The sequence below is a fragment of the Miscanthus floridulus genome, chromosome 4 (assembly GCF_019320115.1).
Source record: "Miscanthus floridulus cultivar M001 chromosome 4, ASM1932011v1, whole genome shotgun sequence".
NCBI lineage: Eukaryota > Viridiplantae > Streptophyta > Magnoliopsida > Poales > Poaceae > Miscanthus > Miscanthus floridulus.
In genome coordinates, this window is record NC_089583.1 from 61226514 (window position 1) to 61248618 (window position 22105).

The following is a 22105-nucleotide window of genomic DNA, read 5'->3' on the forward strand; positions in this document are numbered from 1 at the left end:
AGTGAATGAGTAGGGGACTCAGAATCCCTGAAAAGGGTGCCCTGGCTACCCTTATATAGAGTTCGGGGCCAGGGCACATACAAAGGAGAGGTTCTCCCGACCGAAGGGTCATGAGCCTGAGAGAGAGCCTAGCTAACTTAGCTTGCAAGCTACGCCATCTTGTGGAGTACGCCCGGGCATGGCTGTCATCATCTCTTGTGGCCACATCGCGATATGGTGTGGCGTGGTGCTTTCTACACCGATCGTGGTGGTACTGTAGGCACGGTGGTGGTGCACCAGCCATCCTATGCGACGTGGTCTCCATCGTAGTCTTTGTCGTCGTCTCCTGGTTTCCTGGGGTGTCGTACGAGAGTTGGTAGCTGCCCTTAGGTCGTCAATCGCCTAGTTGTCTTGAGGACCTGAGGGCCATGATCCCAATCGCTGGGGTCATGGTCCCTCGCCAGTCTGGATGGCCTTCAAGTCAATGCGTTCGTCGTGGATCCCATCCCGTAGTGGGTGGGGTCATGCATGCGTCTTGTCGGGCCGTATCTAGCCGGTGGTTATCGTGCTCATTGTCACCGCTTTGGGCGGTACTGTCTTGTCTGTGCGGCATCGCATAGGATTGGCGTCTGACTAGACCGAGGTGACTGCTGTCCCCTCGAGTCTTGCGAGGTCAGTGCGGCATGCCTGTCCTTATCAGAACAGGCATACTTGGTAGGGCTCGACCTCTCCCCGTCCTTTCAAGGGTCATGACGGAGGAGAGGTCATGTGTCCTCAGGGTGCCAGTGCGGCTACGGCGGGAGGAAGGGGTCGCGGCTGACCCTGATCTTAGTGTCTGGACTGGTTTGCTTGGCTTAGCTAGGCCTCGATCATTTGAGCTTCTGCTAGCTGGTGTATTGTGGGCCACATGGCCTGCTAACTAACCGGTGTGTTGCGACACCCTAGGGTTATAACCCCGATAGTAGCCCCGAGCATTTTTGTGATCATAGAGTGATCGTGAAAGCGTTGATATACGTGCATGTTAGAGCGTAGGGTCATAGTCTCGGCTTATTCGAGCTTCATCGCTCGATCCTTTGCGGGTAAGTGCGCTAAATGCGATAGGTGGCCATTGTGCTTTCACCCTGTCAGGATGCCCTGATGATGTGGTATGTGACTGCTGAGCCCTGCCATGTTAGTGTGTTGCATATCAGGGTTTGTGACCTAGGCAAGGGCCGAGTGGTCTCATCAACACTGAATCAGCCCTGCCTTTTGGATAGTCTTGATTTTCTCGACCTCACACGGGCATCTGACATTAGTTGTGTCCTCCCTTGGTTCTCCACACGACATGGGGGTCTCAAGCTGTTCAGTCTGCCCTTGGGCCTATAAATATGGGCCTTCCTTCCATTCAAACCACCCATGGCTATATCTACAAACCACTTCCACCCTTCCTACTGAGAGGGCAAGGAAATGGGAGAGAAGAGTTCGAGAAGAACCGCATGGTTCCCATCATATGTCCCTCTGAGGGTCATCTATGGTGGCCAAAGCCGGTGTCATCCTTTTCAACAATTGGTGCTAGAAGGGATTTTGTGAGCTAGAGAGTAGGAAGTGGCGTGGGCATCGAGTTCGGTCATACACGACCTTGGGCCTCCATCTTACTTCCGCTCCTTGCCCCAGACATTGTTGGTTCAGATGCCTAAAGCGGGCGATGGCTAGGGACGTCTCCAGCCTCTTCCCAAGTCCTGCACATTGGTCGGCTGTGCGTCATGACCTTTGAGGGAGGTCACATGACACCCGCCCCATGCCCTTCATAGAATGGGAGGAGGATGAAGTAGCACTGCCTTATCACGATGCATATGCAGAGCAAGACATAGTCGATTCATCAGATCTTGTATTCTGTTGTAATCTCAATGTACCTTTGATGAAATGAAAAAATATTCCTTTCTGCTCTGTGACCGAGTTGTTTATTGATGTGGCCGAGCTCTTTTGTATGTTTGTACTATGGTGTTTTGTCATGACTGACTTGTTGCATCCTTCTTTCCTGGTTGTCTCCTTGTGAATGTGTTAATTCATCATGTATCCGTTAGAGTCTGAACGGACCATTGCCTTTTCATTTTGTGTGCACGGTAATTGTGGAATGGTAACTTTGAAGGGCCTCTTCGGGCAATTCGCGTGATTTTGGGCCTCGTGGGCCACGTATTTTTCTTATATAAAGATAACTGCTCTGTTACTGTTGGCTTAACTTGCCTTTGTAGTAAAAAATTCCCCAATCTCAGCCAAAACCCTAGCTCCGTTGTGCCTTCGATCTCCTGCTATTTTCGTCCAAATCTTGTCTTTGTTTTTCTGAGATGGTGGCGAAGAACAAGAGCAAGAATAAGGGCAAATCTGTCGATGAGGAGGCGTCGCTCAAGGTGATCGAGAACACCGAATTTGTTGTGATGTGGAAAATGCAGAGGCAACTCCCCAAGCCATTGACTTCGGAGGCAGAGTTGGATCTGCTTGTTGCTCATGGCCTTCTTCAGGAGAAATGTCTCTCTAATTTCTCTGGTCCTGGTGAGCACGATGTCCCTTCTCCCACTCCGAATCAATCTATTCTTTTTGTTCCTTTTGTGCGGGCGGGGCTCTGTTATCCCCCGTCCGATTTCTTGCTTGCATTTCTTGGATCCTATGGGATTCAAATCCATCATCTTACCCCTAACGGGGTTCTTTTTCTTTCTACCTTCGTGCATTTTTGCGAAGTTTTTGTTGGAATTCCTCCAAATCTTCTTCTTTTTTCGTCATTTTTTCCGTGTGCGTTTGTCAGACGAAAATAATACTCCTTTTCTCGGCTGCTACCTTATATAATCCCATCAGGGAGTTTCTTTCCCTTCTCTTACCCTTTCTGCTTCTGTCAAGAATTGGGCGGAGAAGTGGTTTTATATTTCAAAACCTGCTCTTTCCTTTTCTCATGATCTTTCTGTTCTTCCCGTTCCCCTCTCTATTTGGAAAGATAAAATCTCTTCTGCTGAGCATGCTGCTCTGAAGCCTGTACTCGTTCGAGTTGCAGTGCTTAAATAGGCAAGCTTAAGTGGCAATTGTATAGTTGCCAGTTTCTTGCATCGCCGGGTGCAACCTCTTATGTAGAGGGTGCATTATGACTTTGAATATACTGGGCCCTCAGATCCTTCCCGACTTGTTCCTGATGTCGAGTTACCTGAGGAGGTCATTCTTGAACGCCTAGGGCGTATTCTGGGTGGGGTCTCTGTGATGCCTGCTCGTGTTGAAGAGTATGATGCTGCTCATCCTCCTCCTGAGGTAAGTGGTAATCTCCTCTGAGTTCTTTTGGGTTTTTGTAATTCATATTCTGTTTTTGACTTTTTTCTTCTTCTCTTGTAGGGTTTTGGTCGGGCTTTTAAGCTTGAGATAGCTGTTGCTGGTGGTGGCGGGGCTGTTGTTGAAGAGCCCACCGAAGAAGGAGATGAAGATGATGATGTTGTTGCTGGTCCTATGGTAGTTGCTGCTACTGGGCCGGGTTCTTCTTCTGCTAGGTTGATTACTAGCTTGTTTGAAGGTCACCACTCCTACGTTGAGTATGTTCTTGATCCTTGAATTGCTCAATATATCTTGTCATCTAGGAAGCGGAAGTCAGAGGTTGCTGCTAAGCATATTTTACCCAAGAGGCAACGTTCAATTCGTGAGATTGCCTCAATAGGTAATGTTCTCGTAGGTGAGCTTGTGCTTTCTCCTATGTTGTTTTTGCCTCTGTCTTTTGGTTTGCTTTGTTTTACTGATCCTAGCTTTTGTTGTCTTGATAGAAGGCCGGTTTTTTGTATTGAGCGAGGTGGAGACTGAGGATGAGGTCCTCTTGATCACTCGACCGTAAGTCTTCCGCTGTAAATTTTCTTGTGCTTGTCTTTTTGCTCTTTTCCTAAATAACTAAATTGTTTTTTTCATTATAGTCAGAAACCGACACCTTGTGCCCCTTCTGTGACAGTTGTATCTGCTTCTGTCCTGGAGGCCCTCCCAATCCTCTCCTTTGAGGTGGTTGAGGATGATTTGTTCGATGTGCCTCTCCCGAATCTTGGCTTCTCAAGGGTGGCTAGAAACTTTAAGAAGGTTATCAAGTAAGTATATTTATCTTGTCTTCTGATTCGCCATTTTTGCTTTTGTCTCTGACTAGCCCGAGCTCTTTTTTTGAATGTAGGCCTTTGGAGGATACTTCTTCTGCCCTGGCTCTTGATGCTGGTGGACCTCTACAAGATTTTACTGCTGGTAAGTTATTTTCCCATTTATGCTTGCTTTCTTGGTTTTTTCTTTTCTGTCTGATGTGTTGTTTTCTTTGTAGCTTCTCTTCCACATATTGCCTCTCCTGCTCCGCGTGTTGAGGAGGAGGCTATTGGAACTCCGGTGTCTCCTCCAATGGAGCACCGAGTTGAAGTGAACTTAGGTAGCCCTTTTGTTGCTCCTATTCTACCGACCGGGTTGTCCCTGTTGGACAACCTCAAAGCAGCTGCTCGGGAGGATGTAGTGAATGGGGAGCCGGCTGATAATAATCCTTCGTCTATTGCTGCTGTGGATGCTGCTGGTACTTCTAGTGCCAGCCAGCCTTTGACTTCTACTCCAAGTACTCTCCTGTTAACTCAGGGTGGGGAGGAGTTGGTCCAACTCGGTCGTGTTGAGTGGCTGTCTGAGTTGGTTTCTTTGGGGGAGAATTTCTCGGGCGTGTATGGCGCCAAACTCAAGGTATTCGAGTTCTTTTTAACTTTCGATATTGGTTTTTTCTGCTGCTGTCTCACATATTTTTGATTTGTAGTCTTTATTTCAAGATCAGGATGTCTTGTTCGGTCCTCATGAGGCGCAATTTACTGCCATTGCTGAAGCCAATTTGAAAAGAAAGGAAGATGAGCTGGCTCGGACTGAAGTTGTCCTGACATATGAGAAGGCACAGCGTGCTCTGATGGAGTCCTGCCCTCAATGCTAAGGTGCTTGAGGCTGAGAAGGTGCGTGACTCATCTTTGCAGGCTATTACTGCTACTCAGAATGAGGTCTCCTCGTTGAAGAAAGAAAAAACTGGTGGGTTCTCCTTTCTTTGCATACTTGCTTTTTCTACCTTGTTTTTTCTTTCTTTCTTTGAGTTCTTTGTCTGCTTTCTTTTCAGCTCTTGTTAAGGATAAGGAGAGTTGGCAGAAAGAACAAGAGGTGATGGTCAATACCCTTCGTACTTCTCAAAATCAAGCCGAGTCTATAAGTTCTTCTTCTGATATCAAATTGAAAGAGGCCCAAGATTTATTTGCTCAGGCCAAGCTGATTAGATCTAGAGCTGACCGTGACCTTGTTCAGGCTTTGAAGTCAGTGCAAGATTTGCAGGAGAAGTTAGCAGCTGCCCATGATCAATTCTGGGCTCTCCAAACTAAGCTGATAGGTGCCCAAGATCAATTCCGGGCTCTTTATGAAGCTGTGAAGCCTATTATTGCTACTGTTTGTCGCCAGGAGGACTTTGCTCAAGGGTTGAGAGGCATTATCCTGGTGTTGTCAACTCAATTTTTTGAGTTTGTCAAGGGTGGTTTTTACTGTTGTGTAAACAATGTTATATCCTTCATCCGAGTTGCCACTCCTGATGCTCCGCTTCAGCAGATTGTAGATCCTTTCGTGACTACAGAGTTTGCGTAGCGATGGGATGAGGCGAAGGTGGAGCTTGGTGGTCTTACAGACCAAATCTTGGAACAGATGGATGTGTTTCCTACTGTGCCTCCAGCTCCTTAGATGTTTTGTGTAATGAACTTGTGGTTTCTTGTAATATATACTTGTCTCTGAAAATATGATCAGGCTTTGCCCTGCTTTTGAATTTGTCTTTGACTGAAATGAGCAGGCTTCGACCTGTCTTTCTTTTTCTTCTGAGATGTCTTTGAATAATATGGAAAAGTTTCGCCCTGTCTTTCCTTGTGGCTTTTTTCTGCTTTGCCATAGCTTGTTTCTTCTTGTGATGTAGTAGAGTTGATGGAGTTGATTATACTTTTCTTGGGGTAATCAACCGATTTGTACTGTAGATCGCTCCTTGGGCGAAGTAGTCGATCATACCGCTCTTTGGGTCGGCGACCGAGTTGTTTGGAGTGTTTTTGCCGCTCTTTGGGTGAAGTAGTCGATTGTACCACTCTTGGGGTAGACGATCGAGTTGTTGGAGTGTTTGTGCCCCTCCTTGGGCAACATAGTCGATCATGCCGCTCTTGGGGTAGGCGACCGAGTTGTTGGAGTGCTTGTGTCCCTCTCTGGGTGAAGTAGTTGATCATACCACTCTTGTGGTAGGCGACCGAGCTGTTGGAGTGCTTGTGCCGCTTTTTGGGTGAAGTAGTCGATCGTACCACTCTTGGGGTAGGTGACCGAGTTGTTGGAGTGCTTGTGTCGCTTCTTGGGCGAAGTAGTCGATCGTACCACTCTTGGGGTAGGCAACCAAGTTGTTGGAGTGCTTGTGTCACTTCTTGGGCGAAGTATTCGATCGTACCACTCTTGGGGTAGGCGACCGGATTGTTGGAGTGCTTGTGTCCCTCTCTGGGCGAAGTAGTTGATCGTACCACTCTTGGGGTAGGCGATCGAGTTGTTGGAGTGCTTGTGTCGCTTCTTGGGCGAAGTAGTCGATCGTACCACTCTTGGGGTAGGCGATCGAGCTGTTGGAGTGCTTGTGCCGCTTCTTGGGCAAAGTAGTCGATCGTACCACTCTTAGGGTAGGCGACCGAGTTGTCGGAGTGTTTGTGCCACTTCTTGGGCGAAGTATTCGATCGTACCACTCTTGGGGTAGGCGACCGGACCCGTATAGCACAACCGTTTCCAGGTTGGCTATTTGTAGGGTAAGTAAGCAATCGTACCAGCTCTTGGGGTAAGCGATTGCGCCCGTATAGCAACAACAATTTCCGAGTTGAGTTGTTTGTAGGGCTGCCCCTTTTTCCCCAACCTGATTATGGGTTGGTTCTGTCCATTGGATAGGGCTATCAGTCGTACCATCTCTTTATGGTAGAGTGACAAATGCTAGCTTGGGTCTCCTTACCCAAGAAGCTATTTGGCCATTGGCCGTCAGTCAGACCATCTCCATATGGTTGGGTGACAAGATTGCCCGTATAGTGCAACCATTTCTAGGTTGGCTGTTAATAGGGAAGCCCCTTTTCCCCAACCTGATTACGGGTTGGTTCTGTCTGTTGGATAGGGCTCATATTTGAAGCTGTTCTTCTTGAATAATCTCTGTTTTATTTCTCTTGAAACTTGAGTACAATCTATTATACTTAATTGTAGAATCTTTTGAGCTGGCTGATATGCCAAGTGTTCTTTACAGGTATTTCATCTGGAGTCATCAACTCATATGTGCTGGGTCCTGTTGCTGTCTTCACGATGAAGGGTCCTTCCCATGGACCGAGTAGTTTGTGTCATTCATCTTTCTTCTGGATTAGTCATAGTACTGAGTCCCCTGGCTTTAGTGATCGAGGTTGATTACTTTTGTCATAATGTCTTCGTAACCCTTGCTGATATCTTGCATTTTGTATGATTGCACTATCTCTTATTTCTTCTATTGAATCAATTTCTAACTGCCTTGTTTCTTCTGCTTTGCCTTCTTCATATTGTTCTATTCTTGGAGATAGCCATATTAAGTCGGCTGGTAGTACTGCCTCTGATCCATATACCAGAAAGAACGGTGAGTATCCAGTTGCTCTGCTGATCTAGGTTCTTAGACCCTATACTACTTTCAGTAATTTGTTGAACCATTTTCCACCATAATCTTTCAAATCTTCATATAATCTTGGTTTTAAACCTTGTAATATGAGTCCATTTGCTCTTTCGACTTGTCCATTGGCCTGCTGGTGTGCTACTGATGCAAAGTCAATTTCTATCCCACAATCTCTTGTCTAGTATTGGAATTCTCTTGCTGTAAATGGTGAACCAAGATCTGTGATTATTCTGTTGGGCATGCCGAACCTATGCATGATGTCTTGTATGAATTCCATTGCCTTTTCTGCACTGTATTTGACCAAAGGTTTGTATTCAATCCACTTTATAAATTTGTCGATTGCCACAAATATGTATTCGAAGCCTCCTTTTGCTTTTTTGAGTGGTCCGACTTGATTCAGCCCCCAGCATGAGAACGGCCAAGCTGGCGGTATGCATATTAAGTTGTGAGCCAGCACATGTGATTGCCTAGCAAACATTTGGCAATTCTTGCATGTTCTGACGAGGTCTTCTGCATCTTTGAGTGCTGTTGGCCAATAGAAACCGGTTCTGAATGCTTTGCCAACTAGTGTCCTAGAGGCTGCATGATTTCCACAGCATCCTGAGTGGATTTCATCCAAGATTTCCTTTCCTTTATCTATCGGAACATATTTAAGCAGTACTCCTGATGATGCTGCTCTTTTGTATAGTTTATCCCCCACCAGAATGTAGTTTTTGCTTCTTCGTACAACCCGAGTTACTTCTGCTTTGTCTTCGGGTAGTTTCTTCTCTTTGATAAAATCAATGTATGTTTGTCTCCAATCACTTTGTATGACCATGATTTGTCTTGACTGGTTTGGTTCTTCTACTTGATCTATTTCCATTGGATCTGCTGTCTCCTTCTCTTTTTCTATGTTTCCGAGTTATTTGATGGATGGGGTTGTGAGTTCTTCCACAAATATACCGAGTGGTACTTTTGCTCTATCTGATCCTAATTTGGCTAGCACATCTGCTGCAACGTTGGAATCTCTTAGTACATAATGGATTTTGAGCCCTTGGAAAATTTTCTCCAATTTTCTGACTTTTGCACAGTACGCATCCATATTATCTTTTATACAATCCCAATCCTTGTTGACTTGATTGATTACTATAGCTGAATCACCGTAGACAAGTAGTCTTTTGATCCCAAGCGAGCTTGCAACTCTTAGACCGTGTATTAATGCTTCGTATTCTGCCTCATTGTTAGTTGCCTACCAAAGTATTTGTAGCACATATTTTAACTGTCTCCCTTCTGGTGATATGAATAGTACTCCTGCTCTAGCTCCTCCTAACTTTAGGGAACCGTCAAAATACATTTTCCAATGATCAAGTATTGGTTCGGGTTCTTTTTGACTGATTTCTATCCATTCAGCAATGAAGTCGGATAATGCTTGAGATTTGATTATTGTTCTTGGTTTGAAGTCTAGGTTGAGAGCACCGAGTTCTACTGCCCATTTTGATATCCGACCTATTGCATCTTTATTGCGTAGAATGTCTTGAAGTGGAAAATTGGTTACACTGTAATCTTGTGTTCATGGAAATAATGTTTCAGCTTTCTTGATGATATCAACACTGCATAAAGTAGTTTTTGCACGTGTGGGTATCTCACTTTTGATTCTGTTAGTACTTCGCTTATGTAATAGACTAGTCTTTGCATTTTATATGCATGTCTGGGTTCTTCTCTCTCAACCACAATTGCTGTGCTGACAACGTTGTTGGTTGCTGTAATGTATAGCATCATGTCATCTTTGTCTTTTGGTGGTGTCATTACTGGTGATGATGCCAAGTATTCTTTTAACTTTTGGAATGCTTCTTCTGCCTCTTCTATCCATTTAAAATTTTCTACCTTTTTCAATAATTTGAAGAAAGGTAGCCCTTTTTCTCCTAGTCGGGAGATGAATCTGTTGAGTGCTGCCATGCATCCTGTAAGCTTCTGTATGTCTTTAACTTTATTTAGAGGTTTCATATCCATGATGGCTTTAACCTGCTTTGTACTTGCTTCAATTCCTCGGTTACTGACTAGAAACCTGAGTAGTTGTCCTGATGGTACCCAAAAACACACTTTGTGGGGTTTAGCTTCCACTGCCATGCTTTTAGATTCTTGAAAGTCTCCTCAAGGTCTTCTATCAATGATCCAGGTTCTTTTGTCTTGATTACTACATCATCAATGTATGCTTCTACATTTCTTCTGACTTGACTCCCCAAGCAAGTTTGAATTGCTCTTTGATATGTTACCCCTGCATTTTTTAGCCCAAAAGGCATTGATTTATAGCAATATGCCCCAAAGGGTGTAATGAACGAAGTCTTACTTTGGTCTTCTTCTCTTAAGGATATTTGATGATAGCCTGAATAGTAATCTAGAAAGGATAACAGAGCTGATCCTGCTGTCGAGTCGATGATTTGATCAATCCTTGGTGGGACATATGGATCTTTTGAGCAATATTTGTTGAGGTCTGTGTAGTCGATGCACATGCGCCATTCTTTTGAGTTCTTCTTCTCTACTAGGACCGGGTTGGCAAGCCAATCCGGGTTGATTATTTCTCTGATGAATCCTGCTGCCATGAGCTTGGTGATCTCTTTTTTGATTGCTACTTTTCTGTCTGGAGCGAATCTTCATAACTTCTGCTTAACGGGTTTGGACCCTTTGTTCACATCAATTATGTGCTCAGCCAACTCCCTTGGGACCCCTGGCATGTCTGCTGGCTTCCAAGCGAAAATATCTTTGTTGTCCCAAAGAAAGTTGGTGAGCGCAAGTTCCTATTTGGGGTCAAGATTTACACTGATGATTGTCGTCTTCTCCGGATCACCAGTCAGTAGGTCAATAGTCTTGGTAGTGGCTTCTTTTGGTGGTGCGAAGTTGCTTGGCTTCTTAGTCGGTATCTTAATCTCATCTGGGTTCATTTCGTTGGCCAGCATTACAATCTCCTTTCCTTCCTTTATATCTTGTAATCTTTTGGATATTTGTACTGCTTGTACGTCGCAATCATGTGCTTTCTTTAGATCTCCTTTCAATGATAATACACCCTTTATTGTTGGCATCTTGAGCAGTAGGTATGGATAATGTGGTACTACCATGTATTTTGTTAAAACTGGTCTCCCAAGTATTGCATGGTAGCATGATTTCAAAGTCTGCAACTTCGAATTTGATGAATTCCGTCCGGTATTTGTCTGGTGTGCCAAAGGTGACGGGTAGGGTTATCTGTCTGAGGGGCATAGCTGCTCTGTCGGGTACTATTCCATAGAATGGTGTGCTTGTGGGTGTCATTAGACCTTCACAATCTAGATTCATCCTTTTGAGAGTATCTGTGAAAATTATGTTAAGTCCAGCTCCTCCATCGATGAGTACTTTAGTTACTGCTACTCCTACGATAGTCAGACCCAGTACCAGTGGGTAGCATCCTGCGTTTGCTGCACTGGTCCATTGGTCTTCTCTTATGAAGTGGATGGAGTACTCTGACCAATCTATGTATCTTGGGATGGCTGGTTCAGCTGCCATGATGGCTCTGTGAGCTAGTTTCTCTTGTCTTTTGCTTCGTGTGTTAGGAACACCTGAAAATATCACCGCTAATTGGCATTGGGGTTCTTGATAATCTCCTTTAGCTCTCTTTTCCTCCTTCTTGGATTCTTCTTGCTTTGGCTCTGAGTTGTTTTGATTCCTATTTTCTCTCTTCATGAATTGCCGCTGAAAAGTGCTGCATTCAACTAACTTGTGTCTGGCCCCTAGGTGTATGTGACACTGCATGTTTTCTATGTTTTTCGGCGCTCTTCCTTGGTAGTTGTTACTCTAATAGTTGCAATTACTGTTGTAACCGCTGTTGTTATGGTTGTTGCTATTGTTGTAGTTGTCATTGTGATTGCTACCATTGCTATCATTGCCGTTGCCATTGTATCTTCTTTTGTTGTCTGTGGTTGCCACCATATTGTCCTGCCTTGGTCTTTTGTCTTGCTATCTGTAATCGGGTCTTCTATTCTCTAGGTTGTCCCTAGCAAATCTGTGCCGAGTTCTTTCTTCTGACAAAATTAGCTTCTCAACAACCCTCTTGAAGTCTTCATTTGTTCTTGGGTTCTCATTGAAATAGTCCTTGTATTGCCAGTTTGCCCAGATTCCTTCTACAAAGGCCTCTATCACCTCCCTATCAGTAATGTCATGGACTTGAGCCCTGAATTCTCCAAATCTTCTATAGTATTCCCTTAGACTTTCTCCTCTCCTTTGCTTTACTCCTTTCAATTCGGCTGCAGTCATTGGATGGGTAATAATGCCTGTGAAGTTGTTGCAGAAAGCTTCTTGCAAGTCTTCCCAATACCTGATTAATCTTGGCCTCAATTTGTCAAACCATTGTAGCGGCATTGCTTCGAGGGCCATTGGGAAGAATAGAGCCTTGATGTCGTCATCTCCTCCAGCTAATTCAATAGATTGGGAGTAAACCCTTAGCCATTGTCTTGGTTCGACTTTGCCATCATACTTGGAATAATTTGCTGGTTTAAACTTGTGTGGTAGCTTTAAAGTTTGTAGTCTTCCTGCAAAACAAGAGAATCTGTCATATGGTTCCGTTCTTCCGTAATTTGGCGATCTTGCCCTTCTGTAATAAGACATGTCTTCTTTTAACTCAGACTCTCCGTAGTCATCTTCTTTGTCAAATCTTCTTGATATTTCTTGGTAGCATTGGCTCAATTCTGGTTTGTCTCTTTCTTGTTGCTTTGAGTAGTGTTCCTTCCTTCCATTGATATAAGGACTTTCTACTGGTCCTATCCTTTGAAAATTCGATTTTTTGGGTGGCTGCTCCCTTTGTGGCTCCTATGGAATTTCTTCGCCGAGTTGTTTTTCTGATCCCCCGACTTCTTTCTTCTGGTCTTCCTTTGCTTTCCCATTATTCATGAGGGTGTACAACTCCTTTGTTAATTCTTCAATTCTTTCCCTTTTTGTATTTTTTGTGACTTCTTTTTCTACCTTCTTTCTGTTGTATTCTGTTAGCTCCGCTTTGTATTTATTCCAGACTTGCTTCCTTTGTTTAGCCCAGTTCCTTCTTCCAGCTTTCAATTTGTTCTTCTTTAGCCTTGATAGTCTTTGCTCATCATTTTCGTTGTTGTCGCTTTTCTCATCTGGCGAGATGTTGCCTTCTGATTCAGTCTAAAGATTTTATATTTGGTATCTATGGTGGTTCCAAAGGTTGTTCTAACTGCTCCTGCCATGTATACAGTATACCTCTTCTGAGCTCTTCTTGTGCAGTATTCCATCCTTCGTTTGGTTGAGCTGTCTATAGCTTCTGAACTAGATCCGAGTTCTTTTCCCTCTTGATAAGGTAGTTCTTCAACGTGTGTGCCAGTCTAGACTTTGCTTGAGGTGAAAGAACCTAGGCCAATGCACCACACAATCTTGCGGGGTCACTGTCATGATCATCCCTTCTTGTGCTCCCTCTAGGAGTATTCTTCTTGCTGAGTTCATCTTGTTTTGGGTAAAGTGTTGATAGACTGATGCCACGTTGCGCAGTCCGTAAGTTCCCAAGTTCTTCTTTGAGTTGTACGGGTCGTATCCCTTCGCGATCGTTGTTGTGTCTCCGAGTCCAATTAGGCTTGGCTCTTATGCCATGAAGATTGTCTTGGAATTGGGTTGTATCTCTTTTTCAGAGTCGGTTTCGTATCCGCTTTCTTCCTTATTCTGAGTTGTATCCGAAGTTGAGAGTTTCGTCATCTTCTCGGTGAGTTTGTATTGAACTTCATCATCGAATTCTTTTTCTTCTTGGAGACTGGGTATGAAGCTTGCCATCACCATCAGCCTTGCAGATCTAGGATCCGAAGACAAAGGTTGTTCCCGCCGAAAAGGTCATCTTGAGGTTGAGGTCCGCCTGAACTCTCGAGAAAAAATTCGTCGAAAGCCCCTACCTAGCGCACCAGCTGTCCATGTTTTACCACCGATAGCCTACCACGGGGGTACCCAGGACAATTGTTTGGGCTTTGGCGAATAGCGAAATTTGGCGGTTACGTAAAGAGACTCACGATTTATACTGGTTCAGGCCCTCGACTTGGTCGAGTAATAACCTTACGTCTAGTTTTAGCGTTAGCCTATTTGTGTTGTATTGCTTTGAGTATCGGGTATGCGTTCTCCTCTTACAATGGGTACCCTCACCAGCCCTTTATAGTCCAGGCGCTGAGAGGCGTTGTTTGTGTCCTATTCGGATACAAGGTCAGAGTCCTAAGCTACGCTTCGGGTGCCTTTCCTTGTATAGTTTGAGTTGGAGTTTTGGTTTTGCACAGTTGCTTTGCTCCGCGTTCTTCTTGGCGATTGGGCTATAGGCCTTGTTACCAAGGCCTACCTCCCTACAGTATGGTCTATGAGGGGCCCGTAGGGTTCCCCATCGACACCCATATCCTATGTAATTCTTGTTTTTTGAGAGGCATGGTCACTCTCGTAATTGTGGATATTAAGGTGGGAGTCCTCCTTTCCTGATGCTGAGGCTTTCCTTGTGGCGGCAACGAGCCTCCATATCACGGGGGATGGATTCGCAGGTAGGTCCTTCTTGTGCTACTGATGTGAGGAAATGATTCCTTGACCTCTGTGCATGTGGTCGCGAGGTTTTTTGTGAACACGTGTTGGCCCGTAGGTCTTGGTCCTTTTGTTTTTTCCACATGACCGAGCCATGATCACGCTTTGGACTTGCATCACTCATCGCCCTGGCCATTTTGCTACATCGATCTCTCCCAGAAAGGTCATGGACCTATGATGGTTTATGAGTTTCTAGAGCTAGCCTTAGGTCTGAGACCTAGGACGTAGGGAGGAGTTCGCTAAGGCTTAGCCTTGACTCTTGTCAGAGTCATGGGGTCCTAACTCCGGTTTTTCTTGATGCCCTTGCCGACCTCAAGAGGTCATGCCACCTTGTGAAAGGCAGGTTTGGTTTCACCCCATGCGGGGAGAGGCATGTCCACTATAACCACGCGGTCAGAGTGGTGCGCCTCGTTGGGGTTGATGGGTAATTTGAGTAGGACTCAATATCCTCCCCAATCAACATGGACTTCGGCTATGCCTCATTGAGAAACGTCCCATAAATCATCGGCCGTCAATCTCGTCGGTCCCCAACTACCTCCACAGCGGCCAGAGGGCAAGATGCCTCCCTAGAGGGGGTTAACCTGGGAGATTTTGAAGCAGATGACTCGAACACAGAGAGAGGTGGTCGTGTGGCTCTAGACCACCGATTAGAGCCGTAGGGGCCCATATTCTCCCTGCCCCTATCCCTTTTGTGGCCTCGGGCCCTTTTAAGAGCTAGCCTCAGAGAGGTTTTCCTAAGTACAACGTAGGGTCATGGTCATTGTGAGTCATTCTACACATGAACTCAGGGGGTGGTTAACCTCGCCTGTGTAAGGAAAATAGACCCTAGGCCCATTTACTTGGGATTTTGGTGTTTGATGATCAACACAACCAAATTGGACTAATGAATTTGCAAGTGATTGTTTTGTAGTTCAATAGGGTGCAAGACGTGACTTGGACGAAGGCGACATGATGATTCGATGATCAACACCTCAAGAGAGACAAGTGAAGACGCATAGAAGACATACAAGGTCAAGCAAAGTCCAAGCACAAAGATTGGGACCAAGTTGGATGCAAGATCATGAAGAAACGAGCCCGATAGAGGTGACTAAACGCGGCCCTATGAGTGATCGGACGCTCTGATCAAGTGCCAGGCAACACCAGGCGTCGATAGCTATGACCGGACGCTGAGCAAAGTAGTGACCGGACGCACCGGTGGCACTATTCATCATCACGGTAGTGTTTTTAGAGTGACCGGACGTAGCAGACTGGATGACTGAATGCACTGAAGTGCAGTGTCCGATCGAGTCCAGAGAGGTTCTAGAGCGGCACCAGTGTGACCAGACTATGTCCGGTCGATGATGACCGGGCTCTCGGCTGAGTTCGATCAACGCATGCGCTCCAACGATCGTGATGACCGGACACGTTCGGTCAAGACATGATCAGCGTCTAATCAGTAGCAGAAAAGTGTGTTTTGTCCCCAACTGGCTACTTTCTTAGTGGGGCTTATAAATAGACCCCCAACCGGCCATTTGAGAAGAGCAGAGCTATGGAAACATACCAAGGGTGTTGATACACCATTTTAGTGATCTCCACTTGCATAGTGCTTAGTGATTCATTAGGTGATTAGCGTAGGTGCTTTGCGAAGTGCTTAGGTTGATTAGACCACCGCTTATGCACTTGCCCTAGGTTTAGGCCTAGTGTGTTAGTGAGGTTTGCATACCTCTTACAATCTGGTGCTTACGCGCACCATTGTTGTACATCGAAGGGGTTTGTAGTCTTGTGAGATCACACCAACCGCGTTTGTGGTGTGGCTGCCACTGTGTACCGAAGGGAACATGGCCCGTGGCGGTTTGGCTGGAAGCTTGATAGTGAAGACTGGTAGAGAGCAGTCTAGGAGAGGCTTGCCAAAAGGCACACCGAAGACCCACTTACATATGGGGAAGGCCCGGGGCTATCGATGGAGTTACCCAACCGGGAGCTTGGCCCTTGCGAGGGGCTCTAACGAGAACTAGGGGGAAGATTGCACGCTTCTCGATACCTTGGTAAAAATACTAGAGTCATCGATGGGAGTTTGCATATCTCTACCTTACTCTTTAGCTTCCGCATTTATATTATTTGCATAACTCCTTTTTGCGGTAGAGATAGCACCACACTAGTAAAACCGTAGTTGCACATTTAGATAGTTTATCTTTTGCATAGGTTTTGCTAAGGTTAGAAAAAGAGGCGATAGTTTAGAAGTAGAATTTTAAGTTGCCTAATTCACCCCCCCTGTTAGGCATCACGGTCCCTTTCAATTAGTATTGGAGCCGGTTGGCTCAATTTGAACCTTTGGCTTCACCGCCGTTGAGCCGACGCTATTTAGAGTGGTTGGGATGGATAGCTCTAGTCCTCCGCACTTTGACGGCACTAACTTTCCCTACTACAAAGCTAGAATGGCTTGTCACCTTGAGGTGGTAGATTTAGGTGTTGGGAGGTCACTCAGTGATGGGATGAAACCCATTAAGAATCCCAATAAACCCACAAAGAGTGAAGAAAAAGAAATTCATTTCAATGCTAGAGCTAAAAATTGCTTGTTTGAATCTTTTAGCATGGATGTGTTTAACCAAGTGTTCACTTTAAATATGGCACATGAAATTTGGTTAAAACTCCAAGAGCTCCATGATGGCACAACTAATGTCCATGAGTAAAAACATTGTCTAGCTAAACAAAATTATGATTCCTTTAAAATGAATGATGATGAGCTTGTTCAGTGATATGTATTCTCATTTGAATCTATCTATCAATGAGCTCCATTCAATAGGATTAACAAAGCTAGATGATGTAGACATCATGAGGAAGATCATCTCCATGCTACCACAAAAGAAATATGCAAGCCTCATCACCATCCTTCACAACATGGAGGACTTGAGCACATGACCCCGGCCATAGTCATTGGTAAGATTGTAGCATTTGAAATGTCACGCAAGATGGGTCAAGAAGAAGCCTCTTTATCAAGCAAAGGCAAAGCTCTCACAGTGTAGTGAGAAAAAGAAGATGAAGGCAAGCAAGTTGAGACAAGCTCAAGCTCAAGCTCCTCAAGTGAAGATGAAGAAGAAGATGATGATGATGATGATGATGATGAAGATTCAAGTGATGATGATCAATCTTCCTCCTCTACCTCCAACCTTGATGAAGAATCAATCAAACTTATCAAAGATGATCCAAAGGCTCAATGTCAAGGGTGTACCCATCCAAATTCAAGATTTCATCTTCACTAATGAAAGAAATGAGCAAAGAAAGAAAGGATGCTATGGATACAGGCGAGTTGGAGCACTTTATGGAAGTTTGTCCAAACGAGCCCACACCCAAGACAAAGAAGAAGGCGTACAAGGACAAAGCCCTCACATCAATAAGGTTATGGGATGATTCTTCAAGTGAAGAAGACCTTCACAAGAAGCGAGGGCACAAGCACTCATCATCAAGCACTTCACGTGTGTGCCTTATGGCACGAGGTAACAAAAAGTCTATCCCTAGTGATAGTGACAATAATAGTGATAGTGATGATGAGCTACCTTCTTATGATGAAATTATGTAAGAAAATCTTAACTTTGCTAAAATTTACACTAGTCAACAAAAGAAGCTTAAAAAATTAAAAGAAAAACTAGATAGCTCTCAACAAGCTTATGCTACTTTGCTTGAATAATATGAAACTTTTGCCAATCTTAATATGGAGCTATCTACTAAAATTGAGCAACTTGAGACTAGTGCAAACACAAATAATTGCACAATCAATGATGAGCAACTTGTAAAGAAAAATGAAAAATTAAAGAAAAAGTTAGATAGCTCACAAGATAATTATAAAAGTTTGCTCGCTAAAATGGAAACCATGTACAAACATTGTGATGAGCTAACTAATAAAGTTGCTAATCTTGAAGCCATCGGTAGAACCCCCACCGAGGCACCTAAAAAGAAAGGTTCAATTTTTGACATACCTAAAAAGGATGCCTCTACTTCTTGCAATGATTTTTGTTTAGACTCACCCTTATGCAACCAAGTTTGTGTTGAGAAAGTTGTTGTAGATACATGCACACAAGAGGTTGAAATGGAGAACGAGCAACTCAAGAAAGAAGTGGCTCGCCTCACCAAGGACTTGACTCAAGTGAAAGGCAAGATGGAGCAAGCCCAACTTCATCAAGATAACACCGTCAAGGGAGTGAAAAAGCTTGATGAAGGACAAACCGTGGTTTGTTACGTATGCCACAAGAAAGGCCACAAGTCCTATGAGTGCAAGGTGAAGAATGTGGGAGGAGCAAAGAAGAAAGAGAAAAAACAAACAAGCAAGCTCTCTAACACCTACACTAACAAGGTGGACAAAAAGGTCTCCACACCTTATCTCTTGAAGAAGAAGAAAAATGACAAGGTGGTAGACATCAAGGTGAACAAGCAAGCCAACATTGGGGCCAAACACATTTGGGTGCCAAAGGAGATCATTTCCAACACGAAGAGCACCAAAAAGGTTTGGATCCCAAAAGGGAAGTGAGAAGTCCAATGGACTTTGGGGAATTTGGAGACTTGGTATAGTATGGGTGCATTTCATGGGGTGCGTCATTATGAACAATGTCAATTGCCAAGTGGGTTAGTGAATACTAAGGACCCAAATTCCCCTTTCCATGTTAGGTAACTAGATTTAATTTCTTACAATTTCAATTGGCATCTAGTTCCTTTTCATGCCTAGGTTTGCATTTGCATGTTTAATCCTTTTAATTGGTATGCATACACTAGGTATATCTTATGGTAGGCTTGCTCGGTTTCATTCTTAACCTTTAGAGCAAACCTACATGGTTTAAATTGTTTAGGATCACGGCACATAGCTTGTTTTACAATTGTTCATCTAATATGTGCCAAAGTCCAAATTGTAGATAATTTCTCTAGAATATTACTTTCAAAAATGATTCTCACATTCATGTAATGTCATCTTTCAAGTGGTATTTTTTATTCTAAAATCAATATGCATTACTCCTACAAGTATTCCATATTTGTGTGCATAAATTTAGGGGGAGGTTACTCTACAAGTTGGATGCTTTGAGACTAACACCTTTTCAAGCTTATCATAGTGTGTAGTAGTCTCATTGCAAGGAAAATGGAGTCCCCGGAGTTAAGCATCATACTTCAAATATCCACCACCTATTGCAAGTAGTATAAATCAAATTGGTTTCCACATGTGGTATTTCTAAACCGATGTCATCATGTTGATTTCACTTTGGTATTTACATGCTTTCTCCATGCATTATATAGATTAAACTCCCTTGAGCATTAATTTGCCAATTATGCATAAACTACATTCTCCATCATTTGTATGCATATATTTAGGGGGAGCTTAGTCTATGTAATGTGAGGGTCAAATTTTGTGACCTATTCCACTCCACATACAAAGGATCACAAAGTTTGACCCTCCCTTGTGCTACTAATGTCTTCCTTTTCGGTGTTTGATTCCAAAGGGGGAGAATTTATAGGACCAAAAGCAAGCCCGATCATAATAATTTACAAGTGGTAATGGTCCAAGGGAGGATAGTGGATTATGGAGTTAGGAGGAGGCTTCAATCCATAATGCCACACGGGGGACATTTACAAGGGCAAGATAAGTTTCCAAATATGTTTACATGTGGTATCTTTTAGCATCATATAACATTGCCCTTTGCATTGCATCCTAGCAAGTAGATAGTTTTTAAATTCCAAAATTCTTATTATTTGCTTGCTTTGGTCGTGTTGTCATCAATCACCAAAAATGGGGAGATTATAACGAAAATGGACCCTAGGTCCATGTACTTGGGATTTTGGTGTTTGATGACCAACACAACCAAATTGGACTAATGAATTTGCAAGTGATTGTTTTATAGTTCAATAGGGTGCAAGACGTGACTTGGACAAAGGTGACATGATGATCCGATGATCAACACCTCAAGAAAGACATGTGAAGACACATAGAAGACATACAAGGTCAAGCAAAGTCCAAGCACGAAGATTGGAACCAAGTCGGACGCAAGATCGCAAAGAAACGAGCCCGATAGAGGTGACCAGACGTGGCCCTATGAGTGACCAGGTGCTCCGATCAAGTGCCAGGCAACACCTGGCATCGACAGCTATGACCGAACACTGAGCAATAGTGACTGGACGCTGAGCGAAGCAGTGACCGGACGCACCGGTGGCACTATTCATCATCATGACAGTGTTTTTAAAGTGACCGGACGCAGTAGACTGGATGACCGGACGCATGAAGTGCAGCGTCTGATTGAGTCCAGAGAGGTTCCAAAGCGGCGCTAGCACTGACCGAACACGTCCGGTCGATGATGACCGGACTCTCGACTGAGTCCGATCAATGTGCACGCTCCAACAGTCGGGACGACCGAACATGTCTGGTCAGGACGTGATCAGCGTCTGGTTAGCAGCAGAAAAGTGGGTTTCATCCCCAACGACTACTTTCTCAGTGGGGCTTATAAATAGACCCCCCCCAATTGGCCATTTGAGAAGAGTGGAGCTGTGGAAACATACCAAGGGTGTTGATACTCCATTTTAGTGATCTCCACTTGCATAGTGCTTAGTGATTCATTAGGTGATTAGCGTAGGTGCTTTGCGAAGTGCTTAGGTTGATTAGACCATCGCTTATGCGCTTGCTCTAGGTTTAGGCCTAGTGTTTAGTGAGGTTTGCATACCTCTTTCCATCTAGTGCTTGCGTGCACCATTGTTGTACATCTGAGGGGCTTGTAGTCTTGCAAGATCACACCGACCGTGTTTGTGGTGTGGCCGCCATCGTGTACCGAAGGGAACAAGGCCCGCGGCGGTTCGGCCGGAAGATTGATAGTGAAGACGTTGGGAAGCGGTCTAGGAGAGACTTGCCGGAAGGCACACCGGAGACCCACTTGCGCATGGGGAAGGCCCAGGGCTATCGATGAAGTTACCCGACGAGGAGCTTGGCCCTTGCGAGGGGCTCCAACGAGGACTGGGGGGAGTTTGCGCGCTTCTTGATACCTCGGTAAAAATACCAGAGTCATCGATGGAAGTTTGCATACCTCTACCTTACTCTTTAGCTTCCGCATTTATATTGTTTGCATAAGTCCTTTTAGCGGTAGAGATAGCAACACACTAGTAAAATCGTAGTTGCACATTTAGATAGTTTATCTTTTGCATAGGTTTTACTAAGGTTAGAAAAAGAGGTCATAGTTTAGAAGTAGAATTTTAAGTTGCCTAATTCACCCCCCTCTTAGGCGTCATGGTCCCTTTTAGCCTGCAACGTTGGAGCATAATGGTGCCCACTCATAGGTATTCGTGCGCCACGGAATGCGGAGGCATGAATTGTGATGAAATGGAGAAAATGGGGATGCACAAGGCTTACTTTGTTCACATTGTTATGAGGATAGTAGTCACTCTACCTTCCCTCGATCGCTTCACCTTCTCTACTGCAATTTTCAAAGCGGTTAGTAATTGAAAGTGAACATGCGTACGCTCGAGGTATCCACTGTGGCTAGTTACTATGGCTATAAATCAGTAGAGCTGGTACAACGGGGGAATCATCTGCTCTTCAGTGTTTGCCCTACTGCTTTTGTCTTCTCATTTTCGTGTGCTTGTAGCTTCCTTTCCTTTTTGAGTCAATGGATCATGATAATCATTCGTGGGAGGGGTCGTCGGAGGCTGGTGGTTTGTCGCCTAATCTCCAGGGTTTGCTGCTCGAACAGGGGTAAGTATTCAAGTAATGTTTTGAGTTTTGATGCTGAACTGAGTTGACCATGAGTGATCCTCAAGGCTATCTCTCATGCTGTGTTGGGAAGGGTCATTGGTACTGCCTCGACTAAGGTCCCACCAGCGGTGGGGTTGAGTGCATCTTTGTCATCTCTAGGCTGGCCATCGAGAGTTTTGTTGACTCATTAGCGAGGCGGATGAAGCCCA